The sequence below is a fragment of the Equus przewalskii genome, chromosome 25, assembly GCF_037783145.1.
Source record: "Equus przewalskii isolate Varuska chromosome 25, EquPr2, whole genome shotgun sequence".
Taxonomy (NCBI): Eukaryota; Metazoa; Chordata; class Mammalia; order Perissodactyla; family Equidae; genus Equus; species Equus przewalskii.
In genome coordinates, this window is record NC_091855.1 from 37,318,600 (window position 1) to 37,344,924 (window position 26,325).

Genomic DNA, 26,325 nt, shown 5'->3' on the forward strand with positions numbered 1-26,325 from the left:
AATGCTGTTTCACACATTTTAATCATCACACTTACAAATATGGATTGAGTGTCACCCACATGAGTGGAGCCGTAGGGCAGTTCACCTAACACTGCCTGGTCACGTCATGACGATCACCTGGGACGCTCATTAACACAGCGGCTCAGGCCCAGGCCCTGACTGACAGGATCCAAACGCCCAGGGGGAGCCTGGGACTCTGGATGGTTAACATCCCCCCACGGTCTGAGTCTCACAGGGGCAGATTTGAGAAGTGGAGTCAAGATGGAAAGGGTCTGGGTCCCCCCTGCCCCGGCAGCACTGCTATTGGGCAAGTCTCAGGTTCCGGGCCTCAGTTTCGCCATCTGTGTGACAGGGTGACGACCATGGCTGTCCTTTCTCACTCGTGGCACGGCTATGAGGACGACGTGCCTGGGACAGGCCCAGCCCCACGATTCAGGAGCCAAGGTCACCCCTAAAGAGTGGTGGCCTCCAGCGCTTGTCGGGCAGCAGGTGCAGCACGTTCTGCCCAATGATTGTTAGAAAACGCAAATCGGTGCCAGTGCAATCGATCTCTTAGGAGACAACTGAAGCATGACACAAATTTTGCATTTGCTGACGCACAATTTCATCTTCGAGAAACACCAGATGTATACAGAAAGCTGCCTCCAGCCGATCAGAGCTAAACGGAGCCGCAGAGGGATACACAACACACACAAATGTCTACCAGCACCCTCGGTTCACCGTGTGCATTAAGAACCACACCCATCGACATCTAACGCTACAACCTCCTATGAGCTGACGTGTGTCCCCCCAAATTCATATACTGAAGCCCTAACCTCAGTCCGTCAGAGCGTGACTGCATTTGGAGACAGGGCCTTTAAAGAGGTGACTACGTTAAAACGAGGCCTTTAGGGTGGCCCTACCCCAACATGAGCAGTGTCCTTCTAAGAGGAAATCTGGACGCACAGAAGGACACCAGCGGAGTGTGTGCACTGAGACCACGTGAGGACACTGTGTGTGGGCGTCCACCTGCAAGCCAAGGAGACAGGCCTCAAGAGAAACCAAAGCTGCCGGCACCTTAATCCTGGCCTTCTAGCCTCCAGACCTGCGAGAAAATGAATTTCTATTATTTAACCCCCAGCCTGGTCCTTCGGGATGGCAGCCCTGGTGAACTAGTGCACAACTTTCCATGCGATTTCAGGTCGGCCTCCTCCTCCACGGCACAGCGGCACACCAGGCGCGCCCTGCCCACGCCCCTTCCACAAGCGAGCGTCAGGCCTTGCTCGAAGGGGCGCCATATTTACTATAACCTTTATACACTTAACCACTTAGGTATAAAACTGTGCTATTTTTTTTCAGGTTCCCGCCTTTTTTTTTTAATGTGTCACTGACAAGGTTTGGAGCGCTGTGTCTGCTGCAGACTGGACGTCTGTGTTCCCTCAAAATTCACAAGTTGAAAGCTAACCCCCAACATGATGGCACTGGGGGGGTGGGGCCTTTGGGTGGTGACTAGGTCAAGAGGGCAGGGCCCCCATGACTGGGATTAGTGTCCTTCTGAAAGGCACCCCAGAGATGTCCCTTGCCCCTTCTGTCACATGAGCACCCAGGGAGAAGCAGGAGCTGGACCCTCACTGGACACTGAATCTGCCGGCCCGTGATCCTGGACTTCCAGCCTTCAGAACTGTGAGAAACAAATGCCTGCTGTTTCTAAGTCCCCGGGTCTGTGGTATTTTGTTATAGGAGCCCCGGCTTACTAAGATGCCCCCAGACCTGTTTTCCCTTCTTTCCACTTTTTATTAGTGTGGTGATTTTTAGAAGCACCTATGTCATGTTATAGCAGAACCGACGGTGCTATTCTAAGCACTTCACCTAAATTAATTCTTTTAACCTTAATTCCTTTAACCCTGTGAAGCAGATTCTATTATTCTCCCCATTTTATAAATGAGGAAACAGAGGCACAGAGAGGTTAAATAACTTGCCTACAGTCACACAGCCAGAAGCGGGCAGAACTGCAGTTTGAGCCCAGGCGGTCAGGCTCCAGAGCCCGGGGTCTTGACACCAGGATGTACGGTGGTTTTACGGGTGGACACAGGGCAAGAATGCTCCCGCACTGTCCTCCCTATGGGCACCCTCCACTGAGCCCCCCACCACCCACGCCTCTGCACCCCAGTAGGAAGGACTTGGCAGCACCCCCCACATCATTTTAAACCCAATTCTACTCAGAAAAGAGCACAATCGGATCAAGCTCATGAATGTTTAATGAAGGAACTCTCCGTTTTGTCAGCACAATGAATCTTGCCTAAGGAAATTGCACCACTGGTTTTGTGATTCAACAGATAATTGCAGTGCTTAACACTCAGAAACTGCTTTCTGAAGAGCACGGTTTGCTCCCCGTGCAAAGGCCGGCCTCCTAGAGCACAGCCCACCTGCTGTGCCCACGGCAGGGCATGTGCCAGTGCTCGCTGAGCACCCAGGGGGTCCCCGACCCCTCTCTTCTCAACCATCTCCTGAACATTCACTCAAGACCCTTCCCCGACCAGAGAGAAGACCAGGTGGCTCCTGTCAGGATGTTCCTTGATTTATTCATTTAAAAATGAAACTCAACACGGCATTGGACACATGACATGTGCTGTGCTGGTGCGGGAGAAAACCTGCCGAATACAGCATACGGTCTGCACACTGCGGGGCACACAGGCCCAGGAAAACAGTGGGCGGCGGGTGCTATCGGTGGACGGGGCCAGCAGCCTCAGGAACTTCCCCGGTAGGGGTGCAGTCAGAGTGGGCATGTGGGGGGTCTGTGGGACATGAGCAGACAGGGAAGGGGAGGAGAGGGCACCTCATACAGGGACAGCGAGAGCTGGAGGTGTCTGGTGATGAGGGGTAGGTTCTGAGACTTGTTAAGCGCAGCTCCTCGGCAGGGAGAAGTGGGGCATAAACGGCAGGGGGGGCACCTCGGTGAGAGAGCCTTGAATGCCACCCAAGGGGTTTCTCTGGACCAAACATACAGCTAGGCCCTTCTGCATGTGGAGCCCTTACGTCAGAATGTGTCATGTTCCATCCTGGGCTGCAGCTTACGCCAGTTAGAAGTTTGAAAAGCAAACCAGAGCCAAGAGAGAAATAGACAATTTATACTTCGCTCATCCAACTGAGCAATTGTCCAGTACCTGCTGCCAGCTGCGTCTGGACAAGGAACTATTTGTTACTGTTTGTATTCATTTTCCCTCTTCGTCCTCCACAAAGGATAGACCTAAGCCATTCTCCTGGAAGTGAAGGATGCCAACTGTAAATGAAGGTGTCTGTTCATTGACAAAGACCCAGCAGGAGCCAGGCACAATGTTTTGCTAATCGAATAACTGCGCTTAAGTGTTAAAAATATTTTAACTGCACCTCATTAATTCAAATTAGTCTCTTTCAATTAACTTGCATTACTTAACGAGTCAGCGGGGTTGAAGGGAGCTAACATTTCTGGAGCCGGGCATTGGTTAAGAGTGCTTGTGAACACCATCTTGCTTGATTTTTACAACGATGGTGTGTTCAAACACCCTCTTGTGGACACGGCCTCCTTCTCCCCTGGCCCGGCCACACGGCTATGAGGGGTGTGGAGCTACTGTGTTCTGACACGCTCCCACGTCCTAGGTCATGACCCCGCCACGTCTCAGAACCCCACCCCCACTCCTGGTCACGGTTAGATCAGCTTAGAGGGTACAGGACCCAAGCTGAGCCAATGAGCTGCCTCCCTGAGAGCTTTGAACTTGGGACTACGGAGAGCATCAGGCATGTCTCTCCCATGACCGAAGCCATGAGACTTGAACTTGGGGCTAAATGTGCCCACATTTTCTGCTGGGTGGAGGAAGCTGGTGGAGAGAATTAGACAAAATGCAGAGAGGAGCCGAGATGAGAGAGGAACGAAAGAGCTGATGAGGCTGGAGTCCTGGTTTCTTTAGTCCCGGGGCTCAGCTGCATCCCCACCTTGCCAGTGGCTTGTTTGGTTCCCCTTTTTTGAAATCCACAAGCAGATTTATTCCCTTTAGAACTTAGGTTATTTCCAGGTAGATTTCTGTCACCTGCCACCAAGAGTCCTAACAGGAAGGCGCTATAATTACCATTCACCAATGAAGCAACAAGGCCAGGGCGTGTGCTCAAGGCCACACTGCTGGAGAGTTTCAGAACTCGAATCTGACCCCCAAATCTCTTTCTATTTTCAACATACCTTTGGGTACGTGCAATAGAAAGAAGAGTCTCTATAACGATGCTCTGGGTCCTTCTGGTTGGAACACGAGGTAACCTTGGAGTTAAGGATATAAAGGCATCTGTGGGGACGGGAAGGTTCAGCGGTCCTCCACCCTCCATCCTTTCCCATGAAGCTCCTTGACCCCCAGCCGCCCCCAGAGAGCAGACAGCCCTCTCCAAGACGGCTGCTGTTGGGTGTTGCTCAGGCCCTCCACGGCCTTTGGAGTCTGGCAGAAGCTGGCTCCCCTCTCAGCTCCACCACTCAGCCGTGCGGTCAGGGGAAACTGCTTAACTTGTCTGTGCTGGCCTGAACTGTGTCCCCTCAAATATTCATACGCTGAAGTCCTAACCCCCAGTACACCGGTACTGAGCGGGTTTGAAGACGGCGTCTCCGCAGAGGCAATTAAGTTAAAGTGGGGTAGCTGGGGGGCCCTAACCAATACAACTGGAATCCTTAAATACACACGGAGGGAAGACCATGTGAAGACAGAGAGAGAAGAAGGCCATCCTCCAGCCAAGGAGAGAGGCCCGGCACAGACCCCTCCCTCACGGCCCCCACAAGGAACCAACCCCGACGGCACCTTGATCTTGGACTTCTGGCCTCCAGGACGGTGGAGAGTCAATTTCTGTAGTTAATGCAGTCTGCAGCACTTTGTTACGCAGCCCGAGCAACTGAACAGACCCTTTGAGACTCCTTCTTCCCACCTGGGGAATCTCTAAAGGGTACCCGTGCCCCGGGGCCGGGCTGCCGTGGGAAGAATTATAAGCTGGACACACAAGGCACCGGCGCCATCGGCGTGCCTCAGTGGCAGCTGTTCTTTGAAGCGTCTTTGCCCTTTGCCACTCCTTCAAGGAAAGGCGTCGCTTCCTTGACAACAATGTTCTAAAAGGAGGTGACATGTTTCCGGCTTTCCTGAACAGACGCTCTAATCTGAAGGGCTGGTGGGAAAGCCAACTGGGTCTCCACGCACGAGGGACGAAGACGCTTCCAGACATTGGCGTGTGTGTGGTTCACTGGACGCCCCAAAGAGCCCCACGTGGAGGGGAAGGGTGGTGTCAAGCACAGGTGGCCCCGTGGGGCTGACGCTAACCAGTGCTGGCCCGGCCTTCAGGCTCGGGGCTGAATCCTTAGGCCAAGTGGCCTGGGGATGGGAGCCAGAAAGAAAGTGCCGGTAGGAAATAAGGAAATAAGGGAGCATGTTGGGGCTGGCACTGCAGCCCCAGGTAACAGAGCGCATCTCGTGTGTGTGCGTGTGTGCGTGTGTGTGTGAGGTATATGTGTCTGTGGTATGTGTGAGAGTGTTGGGTGTATACATGCGTGGCGTGTACAGGTATGTGTGTGTTGTGCGATGTGTGTGGATGTTTGTGTACAGTGTGTGTATTTGCGTGTGGTGTGTGGTATGTGTGCAGTATGTGGTGTGGGGGTATGATGTGTGTGTGGTGTACACGTGTATGGTGTGTGTGTTTGTGTAGTATGTCCGTATCTGTATGTGTGCGGTGTGTTTGGGTGTGTGTAGCATGTGTGCAGTGTATATGTCGGGGTACGTGTGTGGATATTTTTAGGTGTGTGGTGTGTGTGTGTGTGTGGCATAGGGGTGTGGGTGTTTGTGTGGAGGTATGATGTATCTGTGTGTTTGTGTGGTGTAGGGACCTCTGTGTTTGTGTGAGGGTATCATGTCCGTGTGCGTGGTGTGTGTGTGTGTTGTGTGGTGTATTTGGTGTGTGTGTGTCGTGTATATGGTATGTGTGGTGTGTGCAGGTACGTGTGTGAGTGTGGATGTTTATGTGTGTACTTGTGTGTGGTGTGTATAGTACGTGTGTGGCAGGGGGGGTGTTTGTGTGGAGGTATGACGTGTGTGTGTGTGTGTGTGTGTGTGTGTGTTCGGGAGGCTACTGCTGGACCTGGAGGCTGGAGCAACGAGCAGGGCCGGGAAGCAGAGGGAGCCGCCAGACAGCACCTGCCCTGAGCAGGAATGGAGGGGATGCGCATATGGCTGGGGGCCAGGACAGAGCTGGAGGCTGGAGGCTGGAGGCTGGAGGCTGGAGGCTGGAGGCTGGGAGGCTGGCGGCCCGGCTGTCCACTGGCTCCCCCATACCAGGCTTGACCTCGGGCGCAGAGCAGGGGGAACTGCCGCCCGGACAAGCCTGGCGGGAGCCAGGACACGCACTCAGAAGGACACGGGAGGACCCCCCCACCTCTGCCCGGCCCCCTGGGGTTTCGAGAACCGCTGGGAGGAAACGAGCAGCTGAGTTCCCACAGAGCCCCTGGGAACAGGCCAGAAAAACGCGATCTCGATCTCTTTGGGGATCCTGTTTGTATGCCTGGGTGAGGCTGGGAAAGGCGTCCTCTCGACTGCATCCCGCCCCCTCCTGGGCGGGAGCTCCCTGACGACCTTCTCCCGCTGCGCCCTCCCATGGGCCAGCAGCATGGGCTGGCAGCACAGGGCGGCACCTGTCCCGAGTCACGTGCAAGTGCTACTGAGCCCATTAAGGGCAAAAGCTTCGTGTCCAGCTGCACACCATGGAGCGCTTAAACCCCTCAAAGGCTCCCATAACTCAGGACTCCTCCTGAGTGGACCCCGGGGCCTGTCCCCACCCGCTGTCCAGCTGGTCTCTCCCTCCTTCTCTCCACACCTACCCCGGACCACTGTCCCCTCAGCTGCCGCACATCTTTGTAGCTCCCTAACATGCCTGCTTGCCATGCCTCCAGGCCTTTGCACATGCTGATCCTGCTGCCTGGAACACCCTCCTTGCACTTTTCCACCTACTTGTCATATTCCCTGGATGCCCGCCCTGTCTGACCTAGGATGTAGGAGGCGCCCCCTCTCTGCTCCCCACTATTGCAACACCCAAGATTCTGTGTGTAACGATGTCCTCATCATTACAGCCTCCCTGCCCGCCAAGGGCGCCTGGCAGTCAGTAAGCACACCACTCACTCAGTCAGCCTTGCATTTCTTTGTTCATTAAAAGAATAAATTCAATAAACAAATCAAATTAATGCATGAAATATTTGTGGAAAGAATCACTTATTAAATTACCAACTATCGGTCAGGTACAGAGTTATAACAGACACATTCCCAGCCCTCAAGAAGCTCATGCTATTGTCACACAATATGATAAACATATGGGAAAAATGACTTCAATCTTCCAGTTATGTCAGCGTCAAATCAATGGTAAACAGAATACATATTGTGGGGTCAGACAGGGTAGGAGAAAGATCCTTGGAGGCTGGAACAAACATGGGAGGCTTCCTGGAGGAGGTGGCTTTGAGTTAGGTGTTAAGTGACTACACGACCAAGTTTATCCTCATTGACCAAAGGTAACACTGTTGATTCTCATTATTGACAGTAATTATGTTCTAGAAAGTCACCACAAACACTGAACGAGCAAATACTCAACCACTGCTCCCAGGGGAAATAGGGGGTTAGGTTCCTGTGGACATTTGGTCACAAATTTTTGTCATCTGATCAGTACATGTCTTGTTTTATGCATGTTTTTGTCTAAAGACATCTTATTGAATATATATTGTTGACTCTAACACTGCACTCATGGCCCACAGCGCTGTGACTCAGGCCTGAACGCAGCTGACCTAACACACGTATTTTCTCCATAAGGTACATCCCTGTCTTCTTGCATTTCAGCACTATGGGGCGGGGGGGGGGGGGCGCGGAATGGACCATTTTGAACAGCAAAATCACCAAGAAAAAGCACAAAAATGCTAAAAATGTGGCACTAACTCCACCTCGAAAAGGACCCTTGTTTGCAGTCTGGAAGCCGAAACAAGAAGGCAGATTGTTGCTTTGTTCCCTCGCAGCCGGGAACACGTGCGTTAGCTGACTCACATTTTTTCGCGTCTGTGCACATCTGCAAATGACCGCGAAAGCATCGCAGTAGTGACGTGAGGGCAGAAAGGCACCCCGCATACACGGAACCCGTGAACAATGAGCACCGACTGTAATTAACGGCCTCCCCTTTTTCACTCTCGAAAGTTTGAGAGTCACTAAGGTCTTGGGGACCGGTGCCTGTGCAGTGGGACCCAGCAGGGCACACGATTGATTGCTGTTGGGTAGGGTGGCTCTTCTGAGCCCACCCGGCCATCCCAGCCTGCCGGCAGGTGTGCTGGCTCCTCCCTCCCACCCCCCCTGAAGGTGTGCGTGCCCCAGATGCATGGGGATCCCCACAGCCCATCACAGCAAGAACCTGGAAGTCATCACTGTCCACGCCCTGACCTCCAAGAGCATCCATCAAGTTCACTTCGACACCCTACAAGAAGCCCCCTCTCCCAGGTGCCTTTCCCGGGCATTTCTCCTCCAAGCAGCAGCTTGGCTCAGGGCTCAGGAGAGCCGGCATCCAAAGCCTGGATGACAGGTGCTGGGGCCGGGCCAGCATCCACGTCTGCATCCCCAAATGTCCCGGGCAATCAATCTGAGCTCTCCACGGTCTCCCCACATCGCATGGGGCGTCGGCAACCAAGTGTCATCGCCTGTTCAAAAGCATAAAAGCCATTCTCACAGCCAGGCTCTGGGGACTCCCCAGAAGTTGACATCTTCTCAGAGCCCAGTACCCGTCCTGTGGTGACCCCGGCTTTTGGCCTGGCTACTGAACACAGCTTCCCCAGCTGTTCTGTTCTCCAGAAGACCAAGCCCGCCTCCCTCCACAAAAGACAAACACATTCCAGGGACCAGAGGACAGTTCAGCAAGCTACGACCTGAAACAGAATCGAGAACAAGCGAGGCAGCCAAGAGATATCTACTTGGCATTTATCAAATGCCTAATAAAAACAGGGACTGCTTCCTGAGCTTGCTGTGTGCCAGGCGGGCACCGGGCCACGTGCTTTAGAGGCATCCTCTCCTCCCATCTTGCCAAGTTCCAGGCAGGGGCCACTCTTCTCCCCACTTTCCCGATGAGGGAATCAGGCCTAGCAAGTCAGGGGATGTGCCCCGGGTCACAGGGCTTGTCCTTCTGGGAGCTGGACTGTGCAGCCAGGGCTGGGTCTCAGAGTCCAGCTCGTAACTGCTGTGCAGGCAGTGCCACCCGGGACTCAGCCTGCGATGGCCGGACCAACTGCCCAGTGGACGAGTGGCTCCAGGGCCGGGCACCTCGCAGGCCTGAATGACCCAGATACGGATGACAGAATGGAGCGGCCGCAGCCCCCCAGAGAAAGGGAGTTGACCGAAGGACCTGCTCATTTCACCAAAATGGATTTCAGAAACAAAGCCCTCTAAGTTACTGGGAACGTGAATACACATTTAGAATAACTGGATATTGGCGTGGGATGGGAGGGGCACAGGGTTATGGACTGACAGTGTCCTCGAAAATTCGTATGTCAAGATCCTAAACCCCAAAGTGATGGTTTTAGGAGGTAATTAGGCCACGTGTCCTCACGAATGGGATTAGTGACCTTAAAAAAGGACCCCAGAGAGCCTCCTAGCGAGGACAGTGAGAAGACGCTGTCTAGGAACCAGGAGCGGGTCCTCACCAGACACCGAACCTGCTGGAGCCTTGATCTTGGACTTCCAGCCTCCAGAACCATGAGAAATAAATGTCTGTTGTTTATAAGCCACCCGGTCTGTGGTGTTCTGTGACAGCAGCCCGAACAGACTCTGCAGAGCCTGAAGCAGCCACAAGGGAGGAGGTGGGGGGGCTGCGAGAAGAAACGAGAGCTCGAGCAAGTCCTATGAGCTGAGCCTCCATTTCCCGGAAAACAGCCATGACCGCCACGCCCACCTCGCGGGGTTGTCGTGAGGACTGAATGAGTTTGTGCCTGTGAAGAGCTGAGACAATGGCTGGCACAGCAAAAGCCCCGTAAATGCTGGTTGTCACGGTCATCGTCACTATCACCATTACGGCCTTAGAATCTGCAAGTCCAGCCTGAACCCTCCTATCCCCAGTGGGGCCATTTGAAAAAGAAGCCTGTCGCTGACCGAGCCCCAGAGGGGCAGGCGCAGCCTTGTGCTGAGGATGTGAATCGCCCGCACCTTATTTTCTTGAATCCTCACCCCAGCCTGGTGCACAGCGGTGGGGGGACTGGGATCTCTGGGCCAGACCAGAATTCTAGGCCCTGCTCTTCCACATGGCAGCTGAACAACTCTGTTCAGTCCTGTAAGCACCCTGCCTTCAAATGGGGGAGAATCACAAACCCAAATGCTGGGTCAGCGCAGGGGCTCGATAGACGGAAGGCACTTCCACAAGGCCACACAGGCTCAGAGAGGGCAGTCACATCCCTGGAAAATTCAGGAGGAAAGAGTCAAGCCCAGGATTCCCAGCGTCCGTGCACTTTGCAGGTCAGCCTGCCACCCCTGTGCGTTTGGAATAAACACAGTGTGATGGTTAATTTCATGTGTCAACTTGACTAGGCCATGCACCCAGATACTTAGTCAAACATTATTCCGGATGTTTCTGTGAAGGTTTTTTTTGGATGAGATTAACACTTAAATCAGGAGACTGAGTAAAGCAGATTGCCCTCCATAGTGTGGGTGGGCCTTATCCAATCAGTCGAAGGCCTTCATAGAACAAAAACTGAGCCCCTTGAAGCAAGAAGGGATCCTGACAGCAGACGGCCTCTGGACTTGGACTGTGACTCTTCCCCAGGTCTCTAGCCTACCAGCCTACCCTGCGGATTTTGGACTCGCCAGCCTTGATAACCACGTGAGCCAACTCCTTAATATAAATCCCTCTCTCTGTGTATACACGTCCTGTTGGTTCTGTCTCTCTGGAGAACCTGACTAACACACACAGGTATGAGCTGTGGCATGTGTGAGGGCAGGAGAAGGGAGGAGAAAGGCACGACGTGGAACTGGACCTCCTGTCTGCGGTAATTTGCAATTGCTCCAACCATATCAGTTTCCCATTTTTGCCTCCCAGTGAATCACATTTGGAACAGCTGGCTGGGATCAGAAGGAACAAGGCATCCTTTTCCTGCTCAGACATGGAGCTGTTGAACACTCACGTTCCAGTAGCCTTAAGCAGGCAGAGAAGGAAGCGCCTCCCTCTGACTTTCTGAGCCTTGAGCAAAAAGAACATTCTGCCTTAACGCACGCGAGTCTGAATATAATCAGATTTTCTCTATAGCAACAGCCCCACCACACAACCCTCTTGGCAGCCGCGAGCAGGGAGAAGCCATCTCTGGGTGGAACCCGTCACACACGCAGGCCACCGGGAAAGCTGCCATCGACGCGTGAGACACAGAGCCTCATGTGGGACAGCCACATCCAGGCCTTGGCTGTAGCCCAGAGCAAAGAGGGAGAAAGAGAGCTGTGCTACAGGCCTTCGATTTGGCAGTTTATAGGTGTTCGTGCAAAAAATAGGCTTCCCCTCCGACTGGCAGATCCATCGAAAGGTGGTTAGCGGCCTGACCCAAGTCAGAACTGAAAGGGCTTTACGCCAGTTTGTGACTCATGACAAAGGTGATGGCACTTTGCGTCTACATCTTGCCTCTCAACTCATCAAAGGGCTTGTACTTGTGGTCCCACTGGACAGTAAGGAGACCTCTTGACAGGTTAACAGGCTCTGTCAATCTGAGCCCCTGCCAGGCTCCCCTCCTGGATCCCCAGGCCCGGCTGCCCACCCACCAGAGGTTCAGGCTCCCCTCCGAAGTGTGAAGACACTTGTGGGAGGTGACTGCATCTCCGGGCCCCAGCATCTAGTGGGGGTCATGTGACAGAGTTCTGGCCAAGGGAATGGGGTGGAGATGTGTCACTTCCGCCAGGCCATATGCCCTCCCACATGCCCCCGCCCTCTCTCCCGTCCCATCCACCGGCTGCAGGCTGGACTCTGCATGAGCAAGAAATGAACTTCTGCTGTGTTCAACTCCCGCAAGGCGTAGGTTTATCTGTTACAGCAGCCAGCGGTCCCCTAGCCCAGGTTTCCAGAGCCCAGAGAGGTAGGACGACTTGGCCTGGGTCAAACAGCCAGCAAGAGGGAGGGCCCAGCCCAGGACTGAGGCCTTCAGGGGGACCCTCCCCTGCTGACGTGCCACATCTCTTTGCCAAGCATGGTCCAGTTATTGCTGTCTTTGTTGACCATCTCCACACTATCATCACCTAATTCATTGTTTTTAAAGTAATTCAATGAAAAATAATTGATTTCCCATCATATCTGCCAAGTGCCTCACTCATCTTTTTTGAGATATAATTCACATACCATATACCTATTTAAAGCACAGGTCCGTGGTTTGAGTACTTTACAAACATCACCACAATCTAGTTTTAGGACACTGTCATCAAAAGAAATCCTACACCCATTAGCAGTCATTCCCCATTCCCCACGCTCTCCCAGCCCCAAGCAAGCACTAATATACTTTCTGTCTCCCTTGAATTGGGACATTTCAAATAAATGGAGTCATAGAATAGGTGGCTTTTGCGACTGGCTTCCTTCACTCAGCATAATGTTCTCAAGGATCCCCCACGTTGTAGCATGGATCAGTGCTTCATTCCTTTTTATTGCTGAATAATATTCTATGGTATGGATATACAGCATTTTGTTCATCCATTCATCAGCTGACGGACATTTTGGGTTGTCTCCATTTTTTGAATAATTCTGCTGTGCTGTATGAACATTCATGGATGAGTTTTTATGTGGATGTCTGTTTTCCTTTCTCCTGTGTGTATACCTAGGAGTGGAATTGCTGGATTATATGCTAATGGTTTGACATTTTGAAGAACGGCCAGACCGTTTTCTAAAGCAGCTGCCCCATTTTCCATTCCCACCAGCAGCACATGAGGGTTCCAATTTCTCCACATTCTTGTCAACGCTTGTTATTTTCTGTCTTTTCGATTTTAGCCATCCAGTGGGTGTGGAGTGGTATCTCACTGTGGTTTCTATTTCATTTCCATAATGACTAATGATGTTGACCATCTTTTCATGTGCTCATTGGCCATTTGTTTATATTCTTTGGGGAAATGTCTATTCAAATCCTTTGCCCTCTTTTTTTTGCACGTGAGGAAGATTGGCCCTGAGCTAACATTCATTGCCAATCTTCCTCTTTTTTTTTTTTTTTTTGCTCGAGGAAGACTGTCACCAAGCTAACATCTGTGCCATATTCCTCCACTTTATGTGGGATGCTGCCACAGCATGGCCTGATGAGTGGTGCTAGGTCCACACCAGGGATCCGAACCCATGAACCACGGGCCGCCAAAGCAGAGCACACAAACCCAACCTCTATGCCACCAGGGCCGGCCAGTCCACTTTTTAACTGAGATGTCTATCTTTTTATTATTGAGTCATAAGAGTTTATACATTCTGGATGCGAGTACCTTATCAGATAGATGATTTGCCAATCTTTTCTCCCACTCTGTAGGCTGCCTTTTCACTTTCTTGATGATGTCCTTTGCAGCACAAAAGTTTTGAAGTTTGATGAAATCTGACTCATTTTCATAAAATATTCCTGATGAACCAAATTATTCTGAGCAATTCAATCCCAGAACAGCAGCCATGAGGAGACCACTTCCCCAAGAAGCACAAGGCAACGCTAAAGAGACTGGGGTTGTCCCCACTCCTCTTACCTCCTTTCAGAAGGAGTGTCTACGCGGGAACAAATTTGGCCTGCAGATACAGATGACCTCCATGCAGTGGAGTGCCATGCGGCCACTGAAATCCGGACGCAGCTCTACATGATGGCAGTACGTTCAGACAAGTGAAGTGCAAGCATCAGGAAACGGAGCACCATGGAGGGTATAAGCCTGTCTTTATTTCCCCCAATTGAGGCACAATTTACTACAGTAAAATGGGAAACAGTTAAGCGGACAGCTCAATGAACTTTAACCTATGTGTATATCTGTATAACCCCCACCCAGATCAAGAACGTGGAACATCTGCATCACCCCAGAAAGTGCTCTTGTGCCCCGTCCACATGCCCCTCACCCCACCTACTACATGCACTATTTTGACTTTTATCCCCGTGGATTAAATTGGCCTGTTTTTGAACTGCATCTACATGGAATCGCACAGTACGTAGTCTTTTGTTCTGTCTTTTGTTTGTTCTGTTAATGTTTTCGAGATTCAGCCGTGTTACTGCGTGTATCACCAGTCTGGTCCTTTTTTTATTGTTGTGCATAATTCCATTGGGTGACTATAGCACAATTTGCTTATTGTCTCTTGTCGATGGGCATGAATGTGGTCATCTTTTAAAGAAAAATATAAATATCTGAATGGAGAAAGGTGTGGAAAGAAAAAAAAATGCCAAAATGTTAAACAGGGATTGCATCAGCCCACTGGTAGTAAGATGGAGGGAGGGAGGAAGAGGAGGAGGCAGGAGCAGGCTGTGAAGATGAGGAGAGTCTGCCAGGAGGCTGTCAGCTGGGGAGAGTGGAAGGGGGAGAGGGAGGAGGAAGGGGTGGGGAGGCTGGAAAGGGGAGGGCGCTGTAGGAAGAGGAGGCATTAGAGCAAGGCTAGCTGCTATAACAGACCTCAGTGGGGCCTGGGAAAAGAAGGGGTGCGGGGAAAGCTCCAGAATGCCTGGAGATGCAGTCATCCATCCACACACAGGACAGATCTCTCCTGCCCACCTACTATGTGCCAGGCTCTGTGCTGGGGGGTGGGGACTCTTGGGCATTTTAGCAGTAAATTCACTGGACACTTGTGAGCTCCTTGACGTCTGGGGCAGCATTTAAAGTGCGGAGTGTGGTGGAGACAGATTCACGTTCATCCCGTAACACACCAGCCATGTGTCCTGAGCTAGTTCATTCCTTCCTAACTTACCAAACACTTGAGTCAGGCTGTGCGCCCAGCCCTGTGCCGGATACTAAAGAACCAGCCGACACGGGCCCGGCCCGCATGGGGTCATGTTCTAGATGGAGACAAGAAAGACCAAACGCAAACTAATTAGTAAAATAATTGTAAGCTGTTCTTGAGGACTCCAGAGGGAAAACACCCGGCCCCGGAGGGACTGCAAATCCTCCCTTATTTATGGTAACGTAAGTTTGCATAAATACTCGTATGGTTCACAACTCAAAAAGCATAATAAAAGAGAATAATGATAAAATAATAATAAAAGGGAGCTCTCGCTCCCATCCTTCTCTCCAGCCAGTCAAATTCCCTTCTCCAAAGCAAACAATTTAGTCACAGTTTGTGTGATTTCTTCCAGAAATACTTTAGGCTTTTACAAACAAATGCATAAATACACATACCCACCCTCCCCAACATTCAGTTTAGTATAATCCTAAAGGACTGGACCCTGAAGAGTAAGAAGGAGTCAGCCCTGCGAAGTGCTGTGGGAAGAACATTCCAGAAAGAGGGACCAGCAGGTGAAAAGCCCCAGAGGATGCTCAGAAGGCTCAGGGGTGCAGGGAGGACTGTGGACACGGGCGGTGAGCCCACGGATCACGCCCCCTTCCCACCAAAGGTGGCACATCTGGGTGAGCTCACCCTCCACTCACCCCTGCTGGGGAGGACTCCTCACCCGCTGTCGGGCCAGGTGCTTGTCCGCGAGGAGGAGATGGCATTTAGGAGACTATAGTTTGCTTGTCACTGGGAGCTACAGGTGGCCAGCGGTGCCATCCAGTAGGGCCTGACGCCCCAATGTGAGGCTGGCTCACCTTAAATAAGTAATACTCCTAATGCAATGAGCCTCATTCAGGAAGGGCCCCCAAAGGCTCAGCGACGTTTGTGACAGATCAGTAACAACCATTCTCATCCCTCACCCCCTGTGCTCAGGGCTGCATCTTAGGAATTTCAAAGCCTTGAATACCTGGCCTGCCGCCAGGCGATGAGGCGGAGGAAGGCAGGAAAACGTGGCAGATATCTGATCCGTGACTCTAGGAACACCGTCTCTGCCCTCACCTGCCTGGGCCCCACTCTGCCTACACACCTTGGGTCAATAATAACGATCATCACCACCGTCTCTCAGGTCCTCACTGTTTGCCAGATCCAGTCCCACAATAAAATGTCTGCAGGGGATGCTCCCCGAAGGACCTCACAGCAGGCCCATCTTCCACAGCCAAGTGTGCACTCGGGATCTCACAGTTGGCCGCTCTGAACTCGGCCGTCCATACCCGAAGCCGTCGCCGCCTTCGCTTTGTAGAGAACGTGTGGTTTACCCACGTGGTCTGGAAGTTGTTTTACTTCCCTTTCTCTGTGCAGAGAGAGGCAGGCAGAGTCTTAGCATTTTATCATCTTGGTTTCATTATCTGGGCTCTGGCTTACTGATCAGTTGCGTGCCATCCTTTATTGCAATTCTTATATTTCCCAATTACTATCATTTTTCTTCCCCGCATTTGCTGTCCAGCTCCTGCCCCGTTAGCTTTTTGCTCCAGTCTGCTCCCTCCTGGAAATACTTAGCCATCGGGTCTCTGCGCCCCCATAGCCCTCTCTCCCTCTCTGGTGCTTCTTTCCATTGCCTGCTCTCCTTCTTTTTCTCCCATCAGACGCCACACTGCAGACCACACCTTACAAACTCCCAGAGCTACGTGGCATCCAGGACCATGAAATCAGCCAGTATTTTAATTGCCAGCTCTGCCCAAACAAAGTGGTCATGGACCCGTGGTTAGCTGTCATCCTGCGGTCAGGAGAAAACACGCTCCCCGGGGAGCTGCCTGCCTTCTGCCTGGTGTCAGTTCCTCTCAGGTTCCTGGGCACCTGGGCACATGGCCCTGGCCAGTGGGTTGGAGGGAAGCATGCCCTGAGCCCCAGGGAGCTGGTCACACCCCGCACACTGCCTCGGAGGGACGTCTCCAAACCTTATGCGGCTCCTTGCAGGGGAGACCCTGACTGCCTTCTTCCTCCTGGGTCTTGTGGTATTATTGTAAGACAGTCAGTCATTCATTCAACAAACATTTACCAACCCCTCCCATGGGCCAGACAGTCCCTGGGGAGACAGCAAAGACAGGCATCTTACAGATGACACAGACAGAAGTCCCAGATGCACACCACTGCAGTCTGGGACGGAGAGGCGGACAATCAATTGGATAAACATGTAAAATGTCTAGTCTGCTAGCTGGGGATAAGGGCCAAAGAGAAAAACAAAAAATAAGGGGAAGGGGCATGGAGAGTGTGGGTGGAGGGTGGAGGGGTGGAAAGTGGTGATTTTTATTTCCCCTAATTTAAATTTTAAATCAGTATTTCTCAATGTAAGACGATTTTGTCCCTAGGGGACATTTGGCAGTTCCTGTTTTTTTTTAATGGCTGCCACATTGGTTTATAACATTATATAAATTTCAGGCGTACATCATTATATTTCACCTCCTGTATAGCCTACATCACGTCCACCACCGATAGTCCAGTTGCCACCTGTCACCGTACACACGTGCCCCTTTAGACCTTTGCCCTCCCCCACGTCCCAGCCCTCTGGTACCTACCAGTCTGTTGTCTGTGTCTACGTCTGTGTGTGTATGTGTGTGTTGATTGTCACAGTGGAGGGGGGGATGCTACTGGCATCTAGTGGGCAGAGACCAGGGAGGCTGCTAAACATCCTACAATGCACAGGACGCCCCCCACAAGATCCAATTATCCGGGCCTACACGCCCATAGTGCTGAGGTTGAGAAACCTGGATTTAAATACAGGGGCGAGGGGAGGCCTCACTGCAAGGCTGTGTCTGTGGCACAGACCCACCCTGCCCGCACAGGGCCTGGACAACCACAGTGTAGCTCCTGATGACCCAAACTGCTTTTGATAGAAGTCTTTGTAAGTTCACTCACTTCCCTTCTGAGAAAGTGGCCAACCCTTTAGCAGTTCAGGGCGATGCTCAGGGCAGGTGAGGCTAATCGAGAGAAGAAGAGAAACAGGAAGAGAAAAAGGAAATGGAGAGATGAGGGCAAAGCATAGAGAATCAGGCTGGGGGATAGGCAGGCAGGTCTCCCCCAAATCCAGGATGATCAATCAATGAGTGATTACTTATTTATTCATTCAACAAACCCTGAGCACTAATTCTGTGCCCAGCTCTATTAGACACAGGACACAACGGGATGAAAACGCATCATCCCTGTCCCCTAGAAGCTCACAGCCTAAAGGCGAAGAAGCCCGAGCTACCATCTCTGGTGGCGGTAAGTCCCGGACCCCTGTGTTCGGGGGGGAATCAAGGAAGGCTCCCTGAGGAGGTGATGCCTGGTGGAGGCAAGCTTTAAAGGATGCGCAGGTGGTTTCCCGGGCAGTGCTCTGCATCAGTCTGAAACTGCCACATCAGTAGGAGACCTCTGGATGCAGGAATCCCGCGGCCTGGCAAAGGCAAAGCGGTCCCTCTGCCCAGATGCTCCATCAGGACCCGGAAAATAAGGGGGCAGGAATTCCATGCTCACACACGTGTAACCCTCTAGTCCACAGAGCCACGATCAAGTCTATCTCTGGGAAACACTTCTGAGATTTCTGGTAATCTGCTGTGACAGCATTCTGGCTTGAAATTAAGATGGTCCCACTCAATTCCATCCTTAGCTGAAATCTTTCTATCCACATATGGAAATCTGGAAGCAAGTTTTAGAAATTCTGACTTCCAACCCCTGATGGCCCTGTGTGAAGACGTGCTGCTTTCCTGCACAGGGACGGGCTACTCCAACAGTGGCAGATGGAGGGAGAGAGGAGTGGGTAGGTGTGTGCTTCACCACCCCCCAATTTGCCAGAGAGCTGCCCCATCCTAATCTGCCGTGGGCCACACCTGCTAGGCTTGGCCATGTGTCCCTGGTCACGGTTAGGAATTCTCAGAGCACTGGCTGCACGAGGAGGTGAGAATATATGAACTGGGTTCTGAAGGGTAAATGGGAGTCTGCCAGGCACAGTTGCCAGAGAAGAGAATGTTCAGGGAACAGCATGTGCAAAAAGCAGGAGCAGTTTGGTTTTGCAGCAGCAGAGGACGGGCAGAAGGCAAATACCAGATCTTGAATGGTTTTTCTTGCACTAAGATTTGGACTTCTAGAGAACCAGGGACTTCTAGAGAACCAAATCAGACTTAATCTGTAAGAACATCACTCTGGCGGCATATGGAGAGGAGACTGGAGTGGGAAGCAAGTACAGCCAAGAAGCCGTATCAGTCCAGGTACTCACGATGGAGGCCTGGGCAGGAGCAGGGGCCGGGGGCGGGATGGGAAGGTTAGAACTAAGGAAAGACCCAAACATTTGTTGGGTCTAAGAGTTGACCATAAGGCAGCAGGGCAAGGGGTGGCCAGGGTTAAACAGGCGGCCGAGTCCAGTACACATGGCCCCTGGGGACCTCCCCACAGGCAGGGCAGGCAGATCCCACAGGGGCAGAAGCCAGAGACCTGACTTCCAAGGCATTTCCTGCCTCGGCCCTGGAAGTTTTCACCTCCCTCCCCATCAGGGGCCTCAGCCACACAGAAGGCCAGAACAGGGTCCTGAAGGGGAAACCGGCGATTTCCAACAACCTCTCTGTGCCTCTTCACTGAAAGCCCTCACTTCAGCAGGACTGGCCTGTTCTTTGCGGGAGCAGAAGTGGAGAGCCGGCAGATGCAGGACCGGCAGAGGGGTCACCGATCTGAGCTCACGCGCTTTCTGTACACAGGACACAGAGGACCAGGGAGGGAGAGTCACCCACTCAAGGTCACAGAGCAGAGGTGGGCTGGAGCAATTCTTGGGGCTTCAGCTCCAGGGCTGTTTTCTGTTGCATGATGCCATGCCTTTCAGAGTTTGGTTTTGAATAGGATGAAAAATTAAACCCTAAACCACCCATCCTTAATTGACACCTGAAATTATAATCACTCCTTTAGATCACTGAACTCTCTCCAGGAAACGAGAGTATGAAATTCAAGAGTGTGTGTGCGTGTCTGTGAAAGAGAGGGAGGCAGAATGAATCTGAGCCCAGGAAGGCCAGGCCCACATCTACACGCTAGGACTCATGGGAAACAGTGCAGCTTCTTTCGTGCTGTTGACACAGCACTGGGTAAACATGGAGTGAACTGTGGAAGACGCCTTCCTCCTCTGGAGACACAAGACAGGACCCACATGGTCCGACAAGGAAAAGATTAATTACAGCTGGAGGATCTGAGAAAGGCTTCCGGAAGAGCAGACATTCGAGCTAGGTATTAAACAGGGCGAGATCCTGGGGGGGTTGTGTGGAATGTCAGGGAAAGTGTACAGGTGGGTGGATTCCTGGAATAAACGCAGAGAAAATCTCTGGGATGCGGGGCTAAGGTACAGGCTCCACGGTGCTGCCAGGCCCTCCACCCATGCCCATGGCAGGCATCGCTAATCAACCGTGGCACTCTTTCCCACCCACCCGAGACCTGATCGCACCATCCTTCTGCACCGAGCACTCCAGGCAGCCACTAGCAATCGATCCACGTGGGACCACATGATAAAGTCCATGTGAGATCTCTGAGCTCTGGGAGGAGGAGGAGAGGAGATGAGGCAGGCTTGGGTACCAAATGCCAGGCTGAAAAACTTCTTTCTCCGGCTAGGGGATGATATTAAGGAACCACAGTTTATTGTTTTAGGTGTGACCATGGTATTGTGGCCATGTTTTTAAAGAGTCCTTATCTTTTAAAGAAACATACTAAAATATTTATGGATGAAATGGCACAAGGTCTGAAATTTACTTTAAAATAGTAAGTACCAGAGAGTGAGGGGGGAGAATGGAGAGGGGAGATGTAATATCCATACCATAGAATATTATTCGTCCATAAAAAAGAATGAAGTAATGACACGTGCTCCAACATGGATGAACCCAAACGTCATGCAAAATGAAACAAGCAAGACACAAGGCCCCACATACTGTATGATTCCATACTGTATGATTCTGGATGTATGAAACATCCAGAACAGGTAAATCCATAGAGACAGAAGGTAGATTAGTGGTTGCCAGAAGTAGGGGGGGGATGGATGGGGAGCAGATGCTGACGGACGTGGGGTCTCCGTTTAGGGTGATTAAAATGTTTTAGAACTAGACAGAAGTGATGGTTGGACAACACTGCGAATATATGAAATGCCACTGCTGTACATTTTAAAATGGTTAATTGTATTCACTTTGGGGAAAAAAAAGTCCCCTAAAATACAAACGCTCTTTTTCAAATAAAAAATAATAATAAAATAATATGCACAGGAGTTAAACACGTGAAGATGGAGAGTCTGGACACGGAGGACATTTTTCCTTTAGAAGATTGTGCAGACAGACAGACACCCGTTGCAAGAGGCACAACTATGATTTGGGAGGAAGAGTGGGCAACTAACAAACAAAGGCCAGTGACCATACTTCAGCTGCCTCCGCGGTCTTGGTCCCCCAGGGCCACCGCACTTTGCTTCCATGACCCTTCCTAGGATCCCAGCTCTTGCCTAAGCCACCTCCTCACACTTCCCTCCGACACTCCTCTCCTGCGAATCTGCAGAAGCAAGGAGAGGTGATTCTGACGGGCTGACTTTGCAAACCAGGAAAATCCCATGGATTCGAGCATCTGAGTCTGCATCTACACAAATACATAAAAACCTGGCTGCCCACACCAGCCCTCTCTGCCCACAAACCCTCTGTCTGACAGGCAGTGTCTGTGACCCCCTAGCCCAGCCCTGTGCTCAGCCTCCATCAAAGGCATGTGCATCACGCAAACCAGAGGGCCAGGCGTGCCAGGCCTGCCTCAACCTGCCCTCCCAGCTCAGCAGAGGTCTGAGGCCGGGCATCTCTGGGGTGCCAGAGGCGTCACAGGCAGCAGCTGCATCCATACACTTCACTGACTCAGAGAGGGAAGGAGGAGGGTCTGTGACTGCCCCCCTTCCTGGAGGGCAGGGGTTGACAAACCGAAGTGTGCATCAGAATCAGCAGGGAGCTGTTCACACTCAGATTCCTGGGCCCCACCCCCAGGGTCTCTGATGCAGCCATCTGCAGTGGGGCCAGACAACCTGCATTTCCAGCAACTTCCCAGGTGATGCTGAAGCTCCTGGCCAGGGAACCACACTTTGAGAACCACTGTTGCAATAGCTTAGCATCGTAAGATTTCCAGAAAGCTGAGACAATCCTCAAGCGCCCAGAGAAACCCTGGGATTCTGGGTCTTTCGTGGGACTGTGCAGCTCACAATGCATATCTAAAGTCACCAGACCCTCTCCGCGTGCTCCTGTGTTTCTGACAGAGCGGCTCCCAGCCAGCTCTCTGCATTTTCCCTTCTCAATCAACCCACAAACAATTACTGAACATCAAAATTCTTGGTGCATGCTTAAATCCACCTACCAATTTACAAAAATGTTTCTGTCCATTAGCTCACAGGTCTTTTCAATGGCTCTGTGACTCAGAGCAGGTTTGATGCTCATTTTGCCAACTCACAACGAAGGAATAGTTGGGGCCTGGAGGCAGCCTTGGGCCCCTGCCTCTAAACCCTGCAGGATTTCAACACCACGAGAGCAGCCTCCCCCTTGGAAGCCCTGTATTCTAAGGCAGGGCCTTACTCATACAAGGTGTGCACTCTTATGGGTAGCTGCAACCCAGAGTGCTAACAGCTACAATCTGGCTGATCCAGGGGGCAAAGGAGCCCAAGGAGGGCACCTAATGAAGTGCTGGGATCAGAAGAGGCTTCTTGAAAGAGATAAGACTAGGGGAAGTTTGAAAGAGAAGAGGTTAACCAGAGTGAGATGGCAAGGATGGAGAGAGAAAAGCATTCTAGGCAGAGGGAACAGTACATGCAAAGGCTCAGAGGCAAGAGAGAGCAAATATGCTTGAAAAAGTGAAATGAGAGCAACTGGAGCACAGGGTTCTGCTAAGGATGCGTCCCAAGAGATGGGCAGATACTGTGCCTGAGGGTCTCACGAGGCATGTGAAGAAGATGGAGCTCATCTCACCCATTGCTGGCAGGAGTGTAAATTGGTACTGCTTTGGAAAATGGTTTGGACACATCTACAAAAATAAAACACATGTTAACCCTTTGATTTAGCAAGTCTACCTCTGAGTATAACGCAGAAGAAACAAGTGCTTACATCCACCTACAGACACGCCCAAGAATGTTCTTAATAGCACTATTCCTACAAGCCCCACACTGGAAACACTCACAGGGAAACAGATAAATCGTGGTACATTCATACAAAGGAATACTACACAGCAATGAAAAAGACTGAACTACTGCTCCCCACTACCTGAGTGAACCTCAGACACACAACATCAAGCAAAAGAAGCCAAGACGTACGTACACAAAGCTCACACACTGCATGGCTCCATTTGTATGAAGTTCAAGAACAAGCAATGCTCATCATGGTGATAGGAATCGGGAGGGTGGTTACTGCTGGAGGTGGGTATTTACTGGGAAAGGGCACGGGGAGCTGCTGGGGTTCCAGAAGTGTTCCACGCCTGGATCTGGGCGGTGGCTACGTAGGTGTGTGCACAGGTTAAAATTCACCAATCTCTATGCTTAAGGTTAGGGCACTTTGCACACTTCACTGTATGCACATTACACTCAATAAAAACCCATCGAGAGACACACTTAAGCTTAGTGCATGTACCATATGTATATCATACCTCAATTTGTAACAATGTTAAATATAGGAGGTTTGGGGTTCATGGCTCCTCAACAAACCAGAGGAAGGAAGCAATCAAGCAAGCACTGAAGGAACCCCCGCTCGCCCAGCCCAAGGCCCCCACCCCATTCCAGTGTCGCCCACTTTCTCCACCATCCTAGACCTCCGTGCTGCTGCCCTTCCTGTCCCTTTCACACCCAATCCCCATCCTCTGAGGAGCCAGCCGTCCCTGCTGAGACCTCGTAAGGCCACAGCCGGCTTGGCAACCACCCCCACGGATGAAATTACCCAGCAGTGAGTGACACAGAGCTCAAACAAGAGGGATGACATTCTGCAGCGGCTGGGCCTGTGCGTAGTAAGCATCGTCACACAGGTTTACAGGCACAGAAGAAACGAAGCTGAACAGCCAAGGTGTGCAAAATTCCAAGGCAAAGCGTCCATTCTTTGAGGGATGTCTTTTAGGGATTTCTTCAAAATAATGTAACCTTCAGAAAAGAAAAGCCAGTTAATCCTCGCATCAAAGAGAAGTTGTCTCCAAGCCAGTTCTTCACGGCTCTTGCAGTTGTAAAGACTCCATGAGCAGGGTGTGCTAGACGGCCAAGGGCTCCTGGTGACCAGGCTGGTGCTGGCCCCCTGGGGGTGTCCTCAAAACATCCCAGGTCCTCAGGGACCCCACCCACCCACCTTTCAGCATCCTGGCACATCACAATATCCTGTCGGTAAGGAGGCAGCTTCAACAACGACAGCTTCTCCTTAACATCCGCAGAGCCCTCTACAGTTTTCAAAGAGTCTCGTGTATGACAGATTGTAGTGCTCAACCCTCACAGCAACCGTGGGCCAGCCCACTTACCGGCATCTTCTGGCTGATTGTACTTTGGGACCCTGTCCCTTTTTGCAGCCCCCCAAAGACATCCAGATCCTCACCTCTAGAAGCTATGAATGTTACCTCTCTGTGGCAAAAGGGACTTTGCAGATGTGATTAAGCCGGGGATCTTGAGATGGGGAGACTTTTTCCTGGATTCTTTGGGTGGGCCAAACGTAATCGCAAGGGTCTTCATAAGAGGGAGGCAGACAGAGACTTGATCCAGAAGACAGAAGAGAAGAAGGCCATTGATGGAAGCGGAGGAGATGCTGCTGGCTTCGAGGACAGAGGAAGGGACCACGCACCGCGGAAACCTGGGGGCCTCTAGAAGTTGGAAAAGGCATGAAAATGGACTTTTCTCCTGAAGCTTCTAGAAGGAATGCGGCCCTGCTGGTACCTGATCAGTGGGGTCGCATCAGACTGCTGACCTCTAGAATTGTAAGATAATAAATGAGGGCGGTTCAAAACCACTAAGTTTGTGGTAATTTGTTACAGCAGCCCAGGAAACTCACCTCCTTAGGATGCTGTGAGGTACTGAACATGAGCACAGCCTTGCTGGGCTCAGAATTTCCCACCCACCGCAGTGGTCTGCCACACAGTACGAGCTCCATCAACATCAGTGGCATGAAGGGTGGAGATGGTGAGAGTTAGAAGCACAGGTGTTGGAGACAGACCGACAGACCTGGGTACGATCCTGGCTCTGCCACTTCTCAGCTGGGTGACCTTGGATAAGCTAACCTCTCTGTGCCTCAGTGTCCTCATCTATAAAACAGGGATGGGCACCTCAGACTCCAAGAGCTCATGTGGGGGGTATTCAGCACAGGGCCAATACATTTAGCGGCCCAGGAATAATGATGCAGGGAAAGTAGGATTCTGAGGGCACGTAGTGCATGTATGTGGTTGCAGTAGAGAGAGTGTCGCTCTCTGAACTATTAGCTGTCGAGGCTGTTGTTATCATCATTATTATCCTCCTGGCCACCTGCTCGGCTCCAACCTGACCAAGCTCTTGTGCCAAATTCTTAATCTCTTCCTCCCCAAAAGAACAAAAGCCATTCAAAGAGAAATCACCTTGGAAAAGGCATTCACTGGCTGGAGCGGAGCCGGGGCTGCGATGGTGTCCCTGGTTACTGAAGACAACATTCACAAGCTGAGCAGGAGGTGTGTGCTTCCTGTCTGTCTGGGGTTTGGCTCCCTGGTCCAGGAAACCACCTGTCACAGGCCTGGATAAATGGGAGCTGCACTGCCAGGCGATGGCTCTGTAAACAGATACCGCCTCCCGCCCACGCAAATCTGCATCCTCCAGAGCTGACTCATACCTGGGACCGCACGCAGCCTGTGCCAAAAATGAGAAAAACGCAGACACCCGCACCCTCCCTGGAAATATCATTGGCCAGGGTAGCTGCCGCCTCTCATCTGCAGAGGCTCCGGGTTTCAGGCACGGCTGGGGATGACGGCTTTCACAAAGAAACCTCAACCCCACCTGGAGAGGGAGGGGTGAGACTGGTCCTGACACAGCCGAGTGGGGAACGTGAAGCGATGTCACCCCCCAGAAAAGTCATCGGGTCTCCCGGTACCCAGAACCCTAGAAATAAATTCCCATAGCCTGTGACCCAATATGTCCACACCTTGGTATCGGTCGTAAAAGATCATCCATCAGAAACGGGGCCGAGAATGAATGTGCAAGGAAGTTCATCACAGCAGGATGTATCAAAAATCGTGAAAAACTGGAGAAGGTCTGAATGGCAAACAGCGGCTAAATAAATCACAGGAAGAATTCTCATGCAGCCACAAAAAGGATGTTTATACAGCATTTAAGACATGGGAAACTTCTGAGATCATAATACCAGATGAAAAAGACTGGGCTCCAGAATTACATATCCGATCTAC

General features: G+C 51.6%; 1 protein-coding gene across 16 annotated transcripts in view; it reads right to left on the bottom strand.

Annotated features, from left to right (window-relative positions):
• CLMN (calmin) overlaps window positions 1-26,325 on the bottom strand; it is a 114,651-nt gene that overhangs the window by 58,383 nt on the left and 29,943 nt on the right. The window contains exons 1-2 of one of the 16 annotated variants that reach the window (XM_070594291.1): window positions 24,523-24,762; window positions 23,865-24,061 (exon numbers count right to left, since the gene is read on the bottom strand). The exons of 13 other annotated variants lie outside the window; for them this stretch is intronic. The gene's annotated coding sequence lies outside the window, so the exon portion shown is untranslated. Of the gene's footprint in view, window positions 1-23,864; window positions 26,228-26,325 lie in introns of those variants that run through there. 2 more of the 16 variants (XM_070594289.1, XM_070594288.1) reach the window with 2 other exon arrangements.